At 49.4% G+C, this 19041-nt stretch overlaps 1 long non-coding RNA gene across 1 annotated transcript in view; it reads left to right on the top strand.

The window, feature by feature from the left end:
- Positions 1-390: 390 nt before the first annotated feature.
- The window catches only part of LOC132420647 (uncharacterized), a 64706-nt gene continuing 46055 nt past the window's right edge, over positions 391-19041 (top strand). The window contains exons 1-3 of the long non-coding RNA XR_009518403.1: positions 391-658; positions 11919-12045; positions 12862-12975. This is a non-coding gene — a long non-coding RNA (uncharacterized lncRNA). The remainder of the gene's footprint in view (positions 659-11918; positions 12046-12861; positions 12976-19041) is intronic.

Genomic DNA, 19041 nt, shown 5'->3' with positions numbered 1-19041 from the left:
TGCCACCAGGGAAGTCTTGCTCATTTTTGGTGTTGGTGGGTGAAACGGGGCTTGGGAAGAGAAGAAATGCATCATGAATTCTTTTGTAAACAGAGGACAAAGGGGTGTGGGCGGAGGATGTGAGCAGGTACCTCCCAGGAAACTGAGCACAGAGGACGCAGCAGCTGGCCCCTCACCCCTGCTCTCTCCGTATCACCCTGTCTCCCACCCCACACAAAGGGTGAACAGCCAGCAAGTTTCCCGGAGAGGATGGGCACATGACCTCGACCTAGCCAATCAGTATGTTTCATCCTCCCTGGCCACCGTGATTGGCTCAGGGGTGGGCTAGTGACCAATCAGGGCCCAGGGTGGGGCCTTGTGCTGGAATCCTGGGGAAGAGAAGCTGTGTTTCGCTTGCCCAGCCCGCGGTAGCTGGAGGGGACGCGAAGTCAGCCCGCAGCAGCTGGTGGGGACGCGAGGTCAGTCCGGGGCAGTTGGAGGGGACTTGACCTCAGCCTGGGGCAGTTGGTGGCCGTCTTACTCCCATCAAGGTAGAGCCGCCTGCGTGAGGCTGACACAAGTAAGCAGAACCCAGAGGCGGGGAGAGACCGTTTCTGCTGACGTCCGTGAGCTCCAGGTGCAGCCCTGCCGTAAGCGGTCCACCTGTGGACTTAGTTACGTAAGTCATTCTCTCGTGCTTGTTTGTTAGCCTGTTTGAGCCACTTTGGGTTTTCTGTCCAGCTGGCTAAGTGGAGACCCTGGAACCGCAACTGTGTGGGTTTCGTCTAGCTTCACGGAAGAACTTCCAGATAACACTGGAGACTCCAGTTTAATCTGGAGATCCGAATGGATTCAAGCGGTATCTATTGGGGCCAGCTATAAATTCTAGGATCACCCAAATTAGTCCTCACCGAATTAGTCCCATTAAGGTAGCAATCCATGTCCCCGTTTAGAGGACAAGACTGGGGCTCAGAGAAGGGAGGTAACTGGGCTACAGTGAGGAAGTGTGGAGCCAGACAGAACCCCCAGATCCCGCTGCTTGAACTCTGGGGAAGCCACATGGTATGGCTTGTTCTTTAGACGGGGCTAAGGTACCCAGCAGTGCTTGGGCCAAAGTGACTCCACAGGCATTTTGATGGCTGGAGGCTTCTGGCCATGGTCGGGGTGGGGTGAGGTCCCTGAGGCTCTGAAGGCGCACGGTGTGCAGGCTCAGGGGGCACAGAGAGGAGAAGGCAGAGGCCTGCCCCGGAGGTGTTCACAGACCAAATATGGACGGGCCAGACAGGCAGACAGGGTACCATAGCGCCTGAGCTGCTTTCACAGGTGAAGGGTGGGGGGCTTTTATTTCTCTATGGGACAAAGCTCTTAGCTTCACATTGAGTCCCATTAGGGACATAAATAGTTTCCCTTTTCATGTCCCTTCAGTATAAGAGGCCACCCCAAAACTTCCCCTCCCTTCCCCTTGTCAAGGCCTCCACACAGGCGAGCAGGGCTCTTTTAATGCAGTTCTGCAGATTTTTTGAGCTAAGGATTTAGAATAACGAGGCAAGGAGGGCCCTGCCCCACAGGAGGGCAGGGTGGGCAGGTGGTGACGAGTAACGTGTACAACCTCAGCCGGCTGAAGTGTCAGCAGCAGCAGGAGAGCAGCAGCCAAGCGCTGAGTGGGTGCAGAATCAGTGGATTAAATGTGTTCATCCAGCAGCCTCTGGGATGGTGGGCCCTGGGGCACAACTCTAAGTGTGGAAGAGGGAGGGTCCCCAGTGCCTGGACCCCCGCCTTCCAGAAATCTGGGTTGAGATGTGACTTTGAAATCACAACACGGGTTCAAAGCTGGCTCCAACACTTGGGCCTCCGTTTTCTCATCTGTAAAATGGGAATATTGAAGTCTCTCCCTCTTAGGGTGGGGAGGGGATTAAATGGGATGACAGGTAGAGCACAGGGGCTGGCTGGGCTGAGCGTGCACCCAGGCACGCTGTTGTTGCTGCTAAACCACTGTCTTCCGGGCCAGGGTCGGCACACTCTTCCCAAAAATTATTTCCCAGCCCTCTGCTGTTGTAGAGCAAACGCAGCTTCGGCAACAGGTTGTCCACGCTCTCACCCCTGATTGCTGAGATATAGATATTGGGTATGATCGTCACATAACACCGTTAGTTTTAGGCGTCCAGCATCATGATTTGATATAGGTACATATTATGAAATGATCACCACAGTAAGTTTGGTTACCATCACCACCACACACAGCTACAGATTATTTTTCTTGTGATGAGAACTTTGAAGATCTTCTCTCTTAGCAACTTTCACATACACAGCACAGTGATGTTGACCACAGTCACTTTGCTGTACATACATCCCCAGGGCCTGTGTATCTTCCAGCTGGAAGTTTGTGCCTTTTGACCCTCTTCGCCCATTTCACCAGCCCCCTCAACACCCAGCCTCTGGTAATGGCCATCCTGTTCTCTGTTTCTATGAGTTTGGTTTATTTTTTCAACTCTGTGAGTGAGGTTGTAAGTATCTTTCTCTGTCTGACTTATTTCACTTAGCATAATGCCCTCAAGGTCCATCCTTGCTGCAAATGGCAAGATTTCCTTCTTTTTTATGGCTGAGTAAGATTCCATTATATATATAATTTATATATATATATATATGTCACATTTTCTTCACCCATTCATGTGTCGATGGACACCTAGGTTGTTTCCATGTTACTGAACACAAATCCATGTGCCCGATGCACAGTGAAGCCAAACAAACACCAGAGTGAAGCAGAGAAAGGTTTATTGTAGGGCCAGCAAGGAGACGAGTGGCTCATGACCCCCAAATCCCGAACTCCCCAGAGGGTTTCAGCAAAGCATTTTTAAAGGCCGGGTGGGGGAGGGGGGTCACAGGGTGTGTGGTCAGCTTGTACACGATTCTCTGATTGGTCGATGGTGAGGTGTCACAGGGGTTAACTTTATCAGTCCTTAGGTGCCAGTAGGTCTGGGGGCTCATGATCATCAAGTAGTTAATTTTTTCCACTTGGTGGGGGTTTTAGCATCTGAAAAACTCAGGAAACATGCGTGAGATACTATTATCTGGCTACTTCAGAGAGGAGCTACAGCAGAGAATATGGGGGAGGGGTCTGTCCCGGGAAGGCCCCATAGGGTCCTGCTCGGTTACATCCATATCTTGGTTATTGTAAATAATGCTGCAGTGAACTGCCTTCCACGTCCACTCCAGGCCTGCAGCCCTGCTGGCAGCACAAAGCCGGTCGTGAAGGACACAGGCAGTGGGGCCTGGGTGATAGCAGGGCTTCCCTGCTCCTTCTATGCGCCTCAGCGTCCTTGGCTGTAACAGAGTAACAGGGCCTCCAGGAAAACTCAAAGAGACCCTGCTCTGTGACCTTGGGCAGCCACTGCCCTCTCTGTGCCTCAGAGACCTCATGTGTAATAAAGAACTTGTAACTGGGCTGCCGGAGGACTCACTAAGGCCCTGCTCTGTGATCTTGGGTGGCCCCTTCCCTCTCTCTGGCTCAGTGTCCTCATCTGTATTAAAGGACTAGTAACAGGCACTCCAGGAAGGCTCCCTAAATCCTGCTGTGTGACCTTTGGTGGCCCCTGCCCTTTCTGTGCCTCAGTGTCCTCATCTAGAACAGAGAACTAGTAACAGGGCCCCAGGAGGGCTCACTGAGAGCTGCTCTCATCAGCTGCCCCATCATTACAGAGGAAGGGGGAAGGAGGCCTGCTACAGGTACAGGATTACATCCCTCTACTCCCCACACCTTCTGAGCCGTTGTGCGTGCAGTTCCACCAAACACACCTGGCCCCTGTCCCCCCAGATCACATGGTGGTGATGCTCCAAGGCCACCCCAGGCACCTGACCTCCCCTCCCCGTCAGATGCATTCTCCTTCCTCCTTGAAGCCCTTGACATCACTGCCTTCTCATCTGGTTTATTTGGTCCCTTGTGGTCAGATGCCCAGGCTCCCCCCATGCCCCAAGCTCCCATGCCAGGACCAAGTACACAGCAGGTGCTCAATACAGGTTTAGGGCTGCAGGGAAGGCTCACTCACTCTCCTGCACAGGGATGCTCCTCTGGGGGAGGTCAACTGCAGCTCTTCAGCACGAAGGGCAAGCCTAGTCTGGTGGGTAGAGGGCTGGATCAGTGTGTGTGTGCGTGCGCGTGTGTGTGCACGCGCGTGTGTGCGCGCGAGCACGAGTGGTCTCAAAGCTCCAGCTGCCGAAGATCTGCTGAAGGAAAGGGCAATCCCAGAAGAGCCCTGTTCCCTCCATACCCTGACCCGGGGGCTGCTTCCTGGGGATGAAGCTGTCCCCTGAACATCAGTGAGGAGGCACTGGGCAGGGGTGGGGACGTGGGCACAAAGGCTGTGCAGTGACAGGGCATCCAGCCTGGACCCTGCCTCAGGGTGGCTGCCCAGCCCACCCTTGGTCTTAAACCAAGGGCCTCGAACTAGGGCTCAGGGGCAAGTCTAGATTTTTAAAATTAATTCTAACATTTAAAAACTAGAAGATTTCAGGCAAAAACCCAGGCTTCGAGCTTTGTTAGTTTTGATATGAAGTGAGAAGTTCTGGACTCCTGGGTGACGTTCCTTCTGGGCAAAGCTCTTCTGGGGCTGAGTGGGAGCCCTATCTGGATGGAGCTTGTGTCCCCAGCTCATCACAGTCCCCACTCCCCCTAAGATTCCCCCGGGCCCAGGCATTCCCCCAGCCTCTCCTTGCCTGGCCCCTGGAGACATCTGAGCTTGCAGTCCTCCCTCCAGCCCTCACTGCTTCACAAGGCACTTGAGAACCACAGTCATGTGGAGCCTGCCCTGAACGCCGGGCGGACAGGATAAATGGGCTGAGAGTGTAGCCTTCAAAAGAGGGGTTCCTCGCATGTCCTCTGAAGGCAGCCAGGAAGGGGTGGGAGTGGGAGAGGCCCAGGGCCATGGGCTCTGGAAAGTGTCCCTTGGATGCCCTGTCTTCTGGCTCCAAAGCTGCCCCCTAACCTCTGCCCTTCTCCCACCCCCTCATGCATCGCTGCACCCAGGCTTTCTGCAAACCCTGGCCATGCCGAGGCCCACTTCAAGGGTCAGCCCTGAAGGTCACAGCCACAGGCCCCCGGCCCTGCTTCTCCTCTGGCAGGTCCAGCAGCTGACTGTCGCTGTGGGGTGGCCACTGCCAGACCCCTTTACAGTGAGAGACGGAGGCTCCCAGGGCATAAGGGACTCGCCCAGGGTCACTCAGACTTAGAGCTTATAACCAAGGTCTGCTGGTCTCTCAGCTGGTCCTGAGAAGCAGACCATGTCCCGGGGCATCAGGTCATCCTCAGGCCGTGACAACCAGGAGAGGTGAATGCAGAACGGGTGAGTGGGTCACAGTGGGACGGGTGCCCCGGGCAGGCAGGGTCAGGGAGAAGCCCTCAGAAGAGCAGGGTCTTGAAGGGTGAGGGCATTGCTGCTGGTGAGGAGAGGAGAGGGGCTCCTGCTGGAGGCCCAGTCATGTGAGGGCCTGCAGGTGTGATGCAGCGTGGGATTCAGGCTCCCGTGTTGAGGCGGGAGCAGCACGAAGTGACAGGAGGTGACCCTGGGAGCCCCTGGACTCACCTCCTCCTGCTGTGACCTCCTCCTCTCTCTCCCCGCCTCCCCTCTGCCTGCCCCGAGGCCCAGCCCCTGAGCCATCTCCTCCTCCGCGTCCTGTGCTTCCATCCTGTCCAGTCTCAGCTCAGGCATGACAAGTGGATCCCACTGCTGAAGTGGTGACTGAGTTTCTCACTACTGAGGGGCACCGTCGTGACATGGCTTCCAAGTTAAAAAAAATTAAAATTGAAGGAGGTGGGGGAGGAAGGTGCAACTGAGGTCAGCGCGGGAGCTTGAGACCCAGATGAAGGGGGGCAGGGGGGCAGCAGACCGGGACTGAGGGCGTCTGGATGTTCACTAACTGGGGTCTTCAGGGCAGAGACAGTCATGCTCACTACACAGCCGCCTGGTGCCAGACACAGCTGGGCCCAGGGAGGCCAACCAGTAAACACGCGCTGACTTGACCCGCATTCACCCGTTTCCACTTTATTTTTTTTTTTTGAATTTTTTTTTAACATCTTTATTGGAGTATAATTGCTTTACAATGGTGTGTTAGTTTTTGCTTTATAACAAAGTGAATCAGTTACACATATACATATGGTCCCATATCTCTTCCCTCTTGCGACTCCCTCCCTCCCACCCTCCCTATCCCACCCCTCTAGGTGGTCACAAAGCACCGAGCTGATCTCCCCGTGCTATGCGGCTGCTTCCCACTAGCTATCTACCTTACATTTGGTAGTGTATATATGTCCATGCCACTCTCTGGCTTTGTCACAGCTTACCCTTCCCCCTCCCCATATCCTCAAGTCCATTCTCTAGTAGGTCTCTGTCTTTATTCCTATCTTACCCCTAGGTTCTTCATGACATTTTTTTTCTTAAATTCCATATATATGTGTTAGCATACGGTATTTGACTTTCTCTTTCTGACTTACTTCACTCTGTATGACAAACTCTAGGTCTATCCACCTCATTACAAATAGCTCAATTTCATTTCTTTTTATGGCTGAGTAATATTCCATTGTATATAGGTGCCACATCTTCTTTATCCATTCCTCTATCGATGGACACTTAGGTTGTTTGCATCTCTCACATAATATGGTGTATCATGTTGATTGCTTTGCCTATATTGAAGAATCCTTGCATTCCTGGAATAAACCCCACTTGATCATGGTGTATGATCCTTTTAATGTGCTGTTGGATTCTGTTTGCTAGTATTTTGTTGAGGATTTTTTCATCTATGTTCATCAGTGATATTGGCCTGTAGTTTTCTTTCTTTGTGACATCCTTGTCTGGTTTTGGTATCAGGGTGATGGTGGCCTCGTAGAATGAGTTTGGGAGTTTTCCTCCCTCTGCTATATTTTGGAAGAGTTTGAGAAGGATAGGTGTTAGCTCTTCTCTAAATGTTTGATAGAATTCGCCTGTGAAGCCATCTGGTCCTGGGCTTTTGTTTGTTGGAAGATTTTTAATCACAGTTTCAATTTCAGTGCTTGTGATTGGTCTGTTCATATTTTCTATTTCTTCCTGAATCAGTCTTGGCAGGATGTGCATTTCTAAGAATTTGTCCATTTCTTCCAGGTGTCCATGTTATTGGCATAGAGTTGCTTGTAGTAATTTCTCATGATCTTTTGTATTTCTGCCATGTCAGTTGTTACTTCTCCTTTTTCATTTCTAATTCTATTGATTTGAGTCTTGTCCCTTTTTTTCTTGATGAGTCTGGCTAATGGTTTATCAATTTTGTTTATCTTCTCAAAGAACCAGCTTTTAGTTTTATTGATCTTTGCTATCGTTTCCTTCATTTCTTTTTCATTTATTTCTGATCTGATCTTTATGATTTCTTTCCTTCTGCTAACTTCGGGGGTTTTTTGTTCGTCTTTCTCTAAGTGCTTTAGGTGCAAGGTTACGTTGTTTATTCGAGATGTTTCCTGTTTCTTAAGGTAGGATTGTATTGCTATAAACTTCCTTCTTAGAACTGCTTTTGCTGCATCCCATAGTTTTTGGGTAGTCGTGTCTCCATTGTCATTTGTTTCTAGGTATTTTTTAATTTCGTATTTGATTTCTTCAGTGATCACTTCATTATTAAGTAGTGTATTGTTTAGCCTCCATGTGTTTGTATTTTTTACAGATCTTTTCCTGTAATTAATATCTAGTCTCATAGCGTTGTGGTCGGAAAAGATACTTGAAACAATTTCAATTTTCTTAAACTTATCAATTCTTGACTTGTGACCCAAGATATGATCTATCCTGGAGAATGTTCCATGAGCACTTGAGAAAAATGTGTATTCTGTTGTTTTTGGATGGAATGTCCTATAAATACCAATTAAGTCCATCTTGTTTAATGTATCATTTAAAGCTTGTGTTTCCTTATTTATTTTCGTTTTGGATCATCTGTCCATTGGTGAAAGTGGGGTGTTAAAGTCCCCTACTATGAATGTGTTACTGTCGATTTCCCCTTTTATGGCTGTTAGTATTTGCCTTATGTATTGAGGTGCTCCTATATTGGGTGCATAAATATTTACAATTGTTATATCTTCTTCTTGGATCGATCCCTTGACCATTATGTAGTGTCCTTCTTTGTCTCTTGTAATAGTCTTTATTTTAAAGTCTATTTTGTCTGATATGAGAATTGCTCCTCCAGCTTTCTTTTGGTTTCCATTTGCATGGAATATCTTTTTCCATCCCCTTACTTTTAGTGTGTATGTGTCTCTAGGTCTGAAGTGGGTCTCTTGTAGACAGCATATATATGGGTCTTGTTTTTGTATCCATTCAGCCAATCTGTGTCTTTTGGTTCGAGCATTTAGTCCATTTACATTTAAGGTAATTATTGATATGTATGTTCCTATTCCCATTTTCTTAATTGTTTTGGGCTCGTTATTGTAGGTCTTTTCCTTCTCTTGTGTTTCTTGCCTAGAGAAGTTCCTTTAGCTTTTGTTGTAAAGCTGGTTTGGTGGTGCTGAACTCTCTCAGCTTTTGCTTGTCTGTAAAGGTTTTAATTTCTCCAACAAATCTGAATGAATCCTTGCTGGGTAGAGTAATCTTGGTTGCAGGTTTTTCTCCTTCATCACTTTAAATATGTCCTTCCGGGGCTTCCCTGGTGGCGCAGTGGTTGAGAGTCCGCCTGCCGATGCAAGGGACATGGGTTCGTGCCCTGGTCCAGGAAGATCCCACATGCCGCGGAGCGGCTAGGCCCGTGAGCCATGGCCGCTGAGCCTGCTAGTCCGGAGCCTGTGCTCTGCAATGGGAGAGGCCACAACAGTGAGAGGCCCACGTACCGCAAAAAAATATAAATAAATAAATATGTCCTTCCAGTACCTTCTGGCTTGCAGAGTTTCTGTTGAAAGATCAGCTGTTAACCTTATGGGGATTCCCTTGTGTGTTATTTGTTGTTTTTCCCTTGCTGCTTTTAATATGTTTTCTGTGTATTTAATTTTTGACAGTCTGATTAATATGTGTATTGGCATGTTTCTCCTTGGATTTATCCTGTATGGGACTCTCTGTGCTTCCTGGACTTGATTAACTATTTCCTTTCCCATATCAGGAAAGTTTTCAACTATAATCTCTTCAAATATTTTCTCAGTCCCTTTCTTTTTCTCTTCTTCTGGGACCCCTATAATTCGAATGTTGGTGTGTTTAATATTGTCCCAGTGGTCTTTGAGACTGTCCTCAGTTCTTTTCATTCTTTTTTCTTTATTCTGCTCTGCAGTAGTTATTTCCACTATTTTATCTTCCAGGTCACTTATCCGTTCTTCTGCCTCAGTTATTCTGCTATTGATCCCATCTAGAGTATTTTTAATTTCATTTATTGTGTTGTTCATCGTTGCTTGTTTAGTATTTAGTTCTTCTAGGTCCTTGTTAAATGTTTCTTCCATTTTGTCTATTCTATCTCCAAGATTTTGGATTATCTTTACTATCATTATTCTGAATTCTTTTTCAGGTAGACTGCCTATTTCCTCTTCATTTGTTAGGTCTGGTGGGTTTTTATCTTGCTCCTTCATCTGCTGTGTTTTATTCTGTCTTCTCATTTTGCTTATCTTACTGTGTTTGGGGTCTCCTTTTTGTAGGCTGCAGGTTCATAGTTCCCATTGTTTTTGGTGTCTGTCCCCAGTGGCTAAAGTTGGTTCAGTGGGTTGTGTAGGCTTCCTGGTGGAGGGGACTAGTGCCTGTGTTCTGGTGGATGAGGCTGGATCTTGTCTTTCTGGTGGGCAGGTCCACGTCTGGTGGTGTGTTTTGGGGTGTCTGTGGCCTTATTATGATTTTAGGCAGCCTCTCTGCTAATGGGTGGGGTTGTGTTCCTGTCTTGCTAGTTGTTTGGCATAGGATATCCAGCACTGTAGCTTGCTGGTCGTTGAGTGAAGCTGGGTGCTGGTGTTGAGATGGAGATCTCTGGGAGATTTTCGCCATTTGATATTATGTGGAGCTGGGAGGTCTCTTGTGGACCAGTGTCCTGAAGTTGGCTCTCCGACCTCAGAGGCACAGCACTGACTCCTGGCTGCAGCACCAAGAGCCTTTCATCCACCCGGCTCAGAATAAAAGGGAGAAAAAGTAGAAAGAAAGAATTAGTAGAAGTAGAAGGAAAGAGAGAAAGAAAGAAAGAAAAGAAGGGAGGGATGGAGAGAGGAAGGAAGGAAGGAAAGAAGGAAGGAAGGAAAAAAGAAAGAAAGAATATAAAGTATAATAAAATAAAATTATTAAAATAAAAATTATTAAGAAAAAAAACGGACGGATAGAACCCTAGGCCAAATGGTGGAAGCAAAGCTATACAGACAAAATCTCACACAGAGGCATACACATACACACTCACAAAAAGACGAAAAGGAGAAAATCATAAATCTTGCTCTCAAAGTCCACCTCCTCAGTTTGGGATGATTCGCTGTATTCATGTATTCCACAGATGTAGGGTATATCAAGTTGATTGTGGAGCTTTAATCCGCTGCTCCTGAGGCTACTGGGAGAGATTTCCCTTTCTCTTCTTTGTTCGCACAGCTGCCGGGGCTCAGCTTTGGATTTGGCCCCGCCTCTGCGCGTAGGTCGCCGGAGGGCGTCTCTTCTTCGCTCAGACAGGACGGGGTTAAAGGAGCAGCTGATTCGGGGGCTCTGGCTCACTCAGGCCGGGGGGAGGGAGGGGCGCGGAGTGCGGGGCGAGCCTGCGGCAGCAGAGGCCAGCGTGATGTTGCACCAGCCTGAGGCCTGCCGTGCGTTCTCCCGGGTAAGTTGTCCCTGGATCCCGGGACCCTGGCAGTGGCGGGCTGCACAGGCTCACCGCAAGGAGGGTGTGGATAGTGACCTGTGCTCGCACACAGGCTTGGTGGCGGCAGCAGCAGCCTTAGTGTCTTATGCCCGTCTCTGGGGTCCGCGCTTTTAGCCGCGGCTCGCGCCCGTCTCTGGAGTTCCTTTAAGCAGCTCTCTTAATCCCCTCTCCTCGCGCACCAGGAAACAATGAGGAAGAAAAATTCTCTTGCCTCTTCGGCAGGTCCAGACTTTTCCCCAGACTCCCTCCCGGCTAGCCGTGGCGCACTAACCCCCTTCAGGCTGTGTTCACGCCGCCAACCCCATTCCTCTCCCTGCGCTCCAACCGAAGCCCGAGCCTCAGGTCCCAGCCCCGCCCGCCCCTGCGGGTGAGCAGACAAGCCTCTCGGGCTGGTGAGTGCCGGTCGGCCCTGATCCTCTGTGCGGGAATCTCTCTGCTTTGCCCTCCGCAGCCCTGTTGCTGCGCTCTCCTGCGCGGCTCCGAAGCTTTCTCCGCCAGTGAAGGGGCTTCTTAGTGTGTGGAAACCTTTCGTCCTTCACAGCTCCCTCCCACTGGTGCAGGACCCACCCCTATTCTTTTGTCTCTGTTTTTTCTTTTTTTTTTGCCCTACCCAGGTATGTGGGGAGTTTCTTGCCATTTGGGAGGTCTGAGGTCTTCTGCCAGCGTTCAGTAGGTGTTCTGTAGGAGTTGTTCCACGTGTAGATGTATTTCTGGTGTATCTGTGGGGAGGAAGGTGATCTCTGTGTCTTACTCTTCCGCCATCTTCCACTCGTCCTCCACCTGTTTCCACTTTAAATCACTGGGATAGAATTTGCTAAACTCAACAGATGGTGACCCAGACTCAGGTTAATTAGGAAGAAAGGTGAAACCAAGGATTATAAATAAAAGCCACATACAGACTGGAGAGAAAACTAAGAATCCACACGGAAAACTAAGACTCTGCATCTGCAGCCCACTGTGGCCTCAGGGCCCTTGAACTGGCCATAGCCTCAGCTGGGAACTATCTCCCTCTGCGTCGCTTGCTCCCTAAACACCTCCAGGACTTCACTCCAGCGTCCTGCCTGACTTTGTTTTTCTCCATGGAACATCTCACTGCCTGACTTTGCCTGTATTTTACTTATTTTTCCTCTGTCTCACGCCCCCAGGCTGTCTGCTGCATGAGAATGGAGACCAGGTGTCTGGAGCCTGCCCAGCACACAGTAAGGCCTCAGTGAACGTGCACTGGGTGTGTGGACGCTGAGGCCACAGACGAGAACGTTCCAGGCAGTGATGGTAAGAGCCGTTGATTCACTGCTTGCTGAGCCCCCTGTGTGCCCGCGCTGACCTGGGCAGCGGGCCCGGCACTGATGGAGGCGCTCAGTGAGCACACAGCCTGTTAGAAGGCCACATGCTGTGGGGACATGCAGGACTCGGGGAAGTCAGGAGGGCAGGGTGTGGGGAAGAGAGATGGGAGACCAGGTCGTGCGGGGCCTGTGGCCCCTGTGAGGGCCCTTCTTCTGCATGCACAGCCAGGGGCCAGCCCTGAGCACTGGGCAGGAATGAAGTGACTGAGGGCTGGGGAGGCTGTCCGTGTAGACTGTGCAGGGAGGAACGGCTCCTCTGAGGAGGTGACATTTGAGCTGAGCCTGAACAGACCGTGTTTCTACCTTCTGTAAACTTGGTGCTTTGTTTTGGCAGGATACCCCCTGTTCTGTGTCACCTCGACTTGGCCTCCTGCCCCCCTTGTCAGCCTCTGCCCACCCGCAGGAGGAGTCCTTTTAGGGCCCAGTTTTTTGGGGGTTTTTTTTGGCTGCATCTCGCGGCTTGCAGGATCTTAGTTCCCCAACCAGGGAGCAAACCCAGGCCCTCGGCAGTTAGAGCGCCAAGTCCTAACCACTGGACCGCCAGGGAAGTCCCCCAGCACCCACTTTTCAAATACAAACCAAACATCTCCTGTGTTGGACTCATGCTCTGAGCCCCTGTCCACCTGCCCTGCTCCCCCAGGGTCAGGTTCCAGGCCGCTGGGGGCCCCTACAGCCCAGAGCCCATGAAGTTGCTCAGCCTGGCCGGTCCTCAGCCTGTTCACCCTGCTTGTTGTTCCCTCCACAGAAGCTGCGATGAAGGCTTCTGTCCGTCTGTCTGTCCGTCCACGGCTCTGGGCTCCTCCACCTCCTGCCCTCCCCATGCTCCCTGCGTGGTGCGTCCTCCGTCTCCTCCAGGACTGTGAGTAGAAACTCTCTTTTCAGTGGCAGGTGTCTCCTGACCTGCTGGCCTTACTGAACCTCAAATTTTCTACTAAACATTCTATTTTAAACCAGCCTACGAGACACTTTGCAGACAGAGTAAACAAATGAAGGGTAAGTAAACTGTACACCTTTTTACAGTATCGTCAAGTTTAATAATTTAATTTTTAGAACTCATTTTCCCATAAAATCACAGGCTCCATCAGGGTGGAGAGTGTATAAAAGTCACGTGGACAGGACCAGACACCTGTGAGGTCCTAACTGTCCGTCTCCCCAGACTGAGGGCTCAGGCCCAGGCTTGACCAAGTCCCAGTCTCTGCCTTTGCACCGTGAGTGGAATTGGGTTTGTTTTCAAATTAAGCTTTTATGCTTGTCAGCTTAGCAGGGAAATTGTCAGTTCTAAACTCATCTTTCCAGCAATAATCAAGTCACATGGGGTGGGAGAAATGGGGAGAGGTTGGTCAAAGGGTAAAAGTTACAGTTCTGCCCGCAGCAGGGAGAGTCTCCCAGGCAGCCAGTCCCCAAAGAGGGCACGTGTCACAGTCCATGTGAATGAAGTAACACAGGCCAACCCAGCGCGTCGGCTGAGAGGTGCCCTCCTGGGAGTCAGACGATGAGGCCAAGCAGGGCCAGGATCGTCACAAATGTCAGGGCACCGTCACCCCAGGGAGAGGGCTGTTTGCAGGAGGGCCGCGCTGGAAATGCCCGTTTACTGACTCGGGGGTCAACACCCGTGTCTGCACTGTAGTGGAGCTTTAAACTGTGTGCAGCGCACGCGCACACACGTGTGTAGATAAGCTTTGTATGTCCCGTGTGTACATCAAGGTTTAATGGAAAAAATGAACAATTGTTCAGCAAAGTGGTGAGACGGGGCCCCCTAAAACTGGGCCCTATTTTTAAAAGGGGGACAGAGCCCCCAGATACTTCTCAAACACCCAGGCCCCTTGTCACAGGTGGACAAACCTGGGCTCCCTGGCAGCACCCCGCTCCCCGACCTCACTGGTAGCAAGTGAGTGACCAGCAGGTAGCTCCCAGTTGCCTGAGCGTAAACCCCTTTTCCAGAAGGACCCTGGACTCCCTGCCCAGCAATTCCAGGTGGGCATCAGCACGCACCAGCAGGGCCTCAGTGCCCGGATGCTGGCAGGTGATGAAAACCAGGGTGGCCCGCAGACCCTGTGCTCTCTGCCTGTCGTGGGCCAGTGACAAGGCCAGCCCGCCCCCTGTCAGCTGGAGACTCTCCACAGCCGTCCTCAGGACAGTTCTCAGGACGGGGGATGCACGGTTCCTCCTCCAGCCTTCCCACCCCTCAGGGCCCTGGGAGCGACCTTGTCTTCGTCTGCTTACTGCTGTCTCTTCCTCCACGAGGACTAGGAGTGTGTTAGGCGCACCGCAGGGTCCCCGGTGCTAAGACTGGCAGAGGCTCCCAGCTAAACGGCTGAGGGGCAGTGACGCAGCTGTGCCAGGAGCCCCGTGTCCTGGGACGTCCTGTGTCTGAGCGGCCAGGATGCCCCAGGGAACAGGAGAGGACCCTGAGCAGGCCTTCCTGGTCCCTACCCAGTCCCTCCCCTTACTGCCTGCCAAGCGACCCCAGAATGTCACTCAACCTCCAGGAGCCTCATCTGTGGATGAAGGGTGACAGGAACAATTAGCCCCAAGAATGTGGAAGGAGACAAGTCAGACACCCGGCCCAGAGGGGTTGATGGATAAAGCTGCTTCTCTCACCAGCTGCCTGAAGGTGTAACCGAGGATGTGAGCTCCCTGCCACTGGGCGGTGCTCGTGGGCAACTCTGCGGGGCTGGAGGGAAGGGTGACTTCTGTGGTGGGTGATGCAGGACCTGGCACTGGGCAGGCTCCAGGGAAGTGTTTGCTGCCTGCACCCATGACGGAGTTGGCCCAACCTCACATGCTAATAGCAGAATCACATTTAAACCAAGGATGGCGCGTTCAGAGGACACCCTTGCTGGTCCTACGGCAGAGGAGTAATGCATGACGCAGAGAGGGGGTGGGCAGAACTCCGGCGGCATCAGTGTGGACAGGGCAGCAGGCGGAGGGAGCATCCCGGAGCCCTCTAGTTTCCTGCCCAGGAGGATGAGAACCAAGAACAAGATGACTTTCCAAACTGGTGTGAATGGATGCAAGGTCACAGAAGCAGCCTCATAGCCCTTAACCCACACCCAGGGCCCTGTCCCCAGAAGGTCGTAAAGAATCAGGTTGAGGCTTTACATGGACACGTGCTCAGGCCAGAGATGCCTTAGTTTGGGCTGCCCTGGCCACACCTGGAGATACAGATTCTGGCACAAGGAGTTTATATGGAGGTGAAGGCAAGGGTGTAGGGAAGTGAGAAGAGGAAGAGAAGGTGACTATGACTGTTATCAAGCTGCCTGCCGCTGTGGAGCCCCCACTAGAGGATTCCACTACTGCAGGATCCCCCAGTACAGGATGCCCCCACTAGAGGATCCCCCCACTGCAGGATCCCCCTACTGTGGGCAACAGGAATCGGCCCACTAGGGAGCCTGGGAGCCAGTGCAGAGAGGCGGCTGGGGTCCTGGCTGAGTCTGCTCCTTGGGACGCTAAGCCTCCACACTGCAGCCTGCCCCAAGGAGGCCAAGCAGAGAGGTGCTGGCATTTGGAAGTGAGAGGAGGCCAGGGCGAGGGGCTCTGGCAGCCAGCACTCCCTGGACTGAGAGAGAGCCTCCTGCTGTCCTTATCATAAGACCATGGATAACTGACCCACCGTATGGACTTCAGAAGGTCAAGGGTACATGTGATCGTCTTGTCACCCTTGCCTTGCTTCTGTAGTGGATCCTGCAGACTGAGTCATTCAACCTGTGTGCCACCCCCTCTTTCCATGCCTTTTGTCTCTGGAAAACCTGAAATCTGTATTTCCCAGACACCCGTGCAACTAGGGTTCTGTAGGTGGCCTCAGCTCCTCTGGACAGGAGCCTGCCTGCGATCTAAAAGGCGGAAGTGAGCAACACAGGGTGGTGGAGGGATGGGGCTCCTGGATGGCAGGGAACAGAGGGGTCTCGTTCTCCCACAGCAGCAGCCCCAGTGTCTGGGCCTGAGCATCACAGACATTGGGGTTTCCATAGCAACCGTCTTAGGTGGAGTCAGGGGATTGTCTAGGCTGTGTTGTACCTGGCTATGGGGCCTCCACTCTTTGTTCCCTGGTAGTCCTGGAATCTCAGTCTTAACACCCAGGAATAAGCGCCCTCCGCTCAAACCACAAAAAGTGGATTCTGTCATCTGTAACGAATCACTGTGACCGATACAAATTGAGATTCTGAAGTCAGCTCCATTGTTCTTCCTGTGCGAAGAAACACAGGAAACTTAAGAAAAACACGTAAAAATCATCTGTTATCCCACCATCTGGAGGTAATTGCTGTAATATTTTTGCATGTTTCCTATTTTTTTCTATAGGCAAAATGACACAGTTTGTATTATTCTCTGCCAGCCTTGCTCACTTAACGTGGATCATAAATGTGTCCCAGTAGCTTTGTCCATGTGGCCTTCAGCTCCCTAGACCAAATCAGATTCTATTCACTTTTTTTAAACCACCATGTTGATGTACAGTTGACATAGAAAAAGCTGTAACTGTTTAACGGAGATAAGCATGCATCTGTGAAACCATCACCAGTCTCTGCCATAAATACATCCATCAGGTCCAAGTTTCCTCCACCCTCGCTATTTATTATTGTGATAAGAACACTTAACGGGAGATCTACCCTCTTAGCCAAGCTCTAAGTATATAACATGGCATTAAGAACCCCAGGCACCGTGCCGTGCGGATCTGTAGAACTTACTCATCTTGGGTACCTGACGCTTTGTACCCTTTGACCATCACCTCCCCGTTTCCCCCCTCCCCAGCCCCGAGCAACCACCCTTCTACTCTCTTCTAAGGGTTTGGCCATCTTAGATTCCTCATATAAGTGGTACTATGTAGTATTTGTCCTGTGTCTGGCTTCTCTTAGCATAATGTCCTCCATGTTCATCCATATTGTTGCAAATGGCAGGATTTCCTTCTTTCTTTAAAGGCTGGATAATATCCCATTTTGTGTCTATACCACATTTTCTTCAGCCGTTCATCAGGCAAGGCACATTTAGGTTGCTTCCATGTTTTGGCTATTGTGAACAATGCTGCAGTGAACACGGAGTGCAGATACCTCTTTCAGATCCTGACTTCAATTCCTTTGTGTGTATACACAGAAGTGGGATTGCTGGGTCATCTGGTAGCTCTGTTTCTAATTTTTTGTCTGGCCTTGGTGTCAGGGTAATGCTGGCTTCAGAAAATGAGTTTGGAAGTGTTCTTTCTTCCATTTTTGAAAGAGTTTAAGAAGGATTGGTATTAATGCTTCTTCAAATGTTGGGTAGAATTGCTTGTGAAGACCTGGCCCTAAGTTTTTCTTTGCTGAGAGGTGTTTGGTTACTGATTCAACCTCCTTATTTATTACTGGTCTGTTCAAGCTTTCAATTTCTTCGCGGTTCCGTCTTGGTAGATTGTATGTTTCTAGGAATTTATCCATTTTTTCTCAGTTGTCCAATTTATTGGTATATAATTGTTCATAATAGTTTCTAATAATTTTTTTTATTTCTGTGACATCTGTTGTAATGTCTTGTCTATTATTTATGACTTTATTTATTTGAGTCTTTCTTTTTTATTTCTTAATCTTGCTAAGGGTTTGTTGATATTGTTTTGTCTTTTCAAAAACCACCTTAGTTTCATCTATTTTTTTCTGTTTTCCTATTTTCTAATTTTATTTATTTATGCTCTGACCTTCAGTTTTTTCTTTCCTTCTGCTAACTTGGATCTTAGTTTGCTCTTTTTCTAGTTCCTTGAGGTGTAAATTTAGGTTATTTGAGATTTTTCTTTTGTGAGGTAGGTATTTATTGGTATCTCTTGGTACTTTCCATTTGTCTCAAAATATTTCTAATTTCCCTTTAAGTTTCTTCTTTGATTCAGTGTTATTCAAGAGGATGTTCTTTAATTTCTGTGTATTTATAAATGTCCCCATTTTCCTTCTGTTATTGATTTGTAATTTCATTTCACTGTGGTCAGAAAATACATTTGGGATGATTTCAATCTCCTTAAATTTGTTAAGACTTGTTTTGTGATCTATAATGTGATTTATCCTGGAGAATCCATGTGTGCTTGAGAAGAAGGTGCACTCTGCTGCTGTTGGATGTTCACTATATATCTGTTTGGTCCATTGGTTTATAGTGATGTTCAACTCTGCTGTTTCCTTACTGATTTTTGTCTGGATGTTCCATCCATTTTTGAAAGTGGAGTATTCGAGTCTCCTACTATGATTGTATGGCCATCTATTTCTCCCTTTAGATCTGTAGATGTTTGCTTTATATATTTAGGAGATCTGATGTAGGATGCATATATATTTATTTTTATTATTTATTTTATAACCATTTTAAAAATTGAAGTATAGTTAATTTACAACGTGTTCATTTCAGGTCTACAGTAAAGTGATACATACATATATATGTATATGTGTATATATATATATATATATATATATATATATACTTTTTCAGATTCTTCTCCATTATAGGTTATTACAAGATTTTTTATTTTTTTAAATAAATTTATTTTATTTTATTTTTAGCTGTGTTGGGTCTTCATTGCTGTGCGCAGGCTTTTCTCTGGTTGCGGAGAGTGGGGCCACATCTCGTTGTGGTGCACGGGCTTCTCATTACAGTGGCTTCTCTTGTTGTGGAGCACAGGCTCTAGGCATGCGGGCTTCAGTAGTTGTGGCGCATGGGCTCAGTAGTTGTGGCTCGCAGGCTCTAGAGCACAGGCTCAGTAGTTGTGGCGCACGGGATTAGTTGCCCCGCGGCTTGTGGGATCTTCCCAGACCAGGGATTAAACCCATGTCCCCTGCATTGGCAGGCGGATTCTTAACCACTGTGCCACCAGGGAAGCCCCTATTACAAGATATTGAATATAGTTCCCTGTGCTATAGAGTAAGTCCTTGTTGTTTATCTATTTTATATATAGTACTGTGTATATGTTAATCCAAAACTTATTTATTTGTAT

Source organism: Delphinus delphis, chromosome 2 (genome assembly GCF_949987515.2).
Source record: "Delphinus delphis chromosome 2, mDelDel1.2, whole genome shotgun sequence".
In the NCBI taxonomy this organism is placed as follows: domain Eukaryota; kingdom Metazoa; phylum Chordata; class Mammalia; order Artiodactyla; family Delphinidae; genus Delphinus; species Delphinus delphis.
Note: the sequence above shows the minus strand (reverse complement) of the source record. Positions and strands in the feature narration are given on the sequence as shown.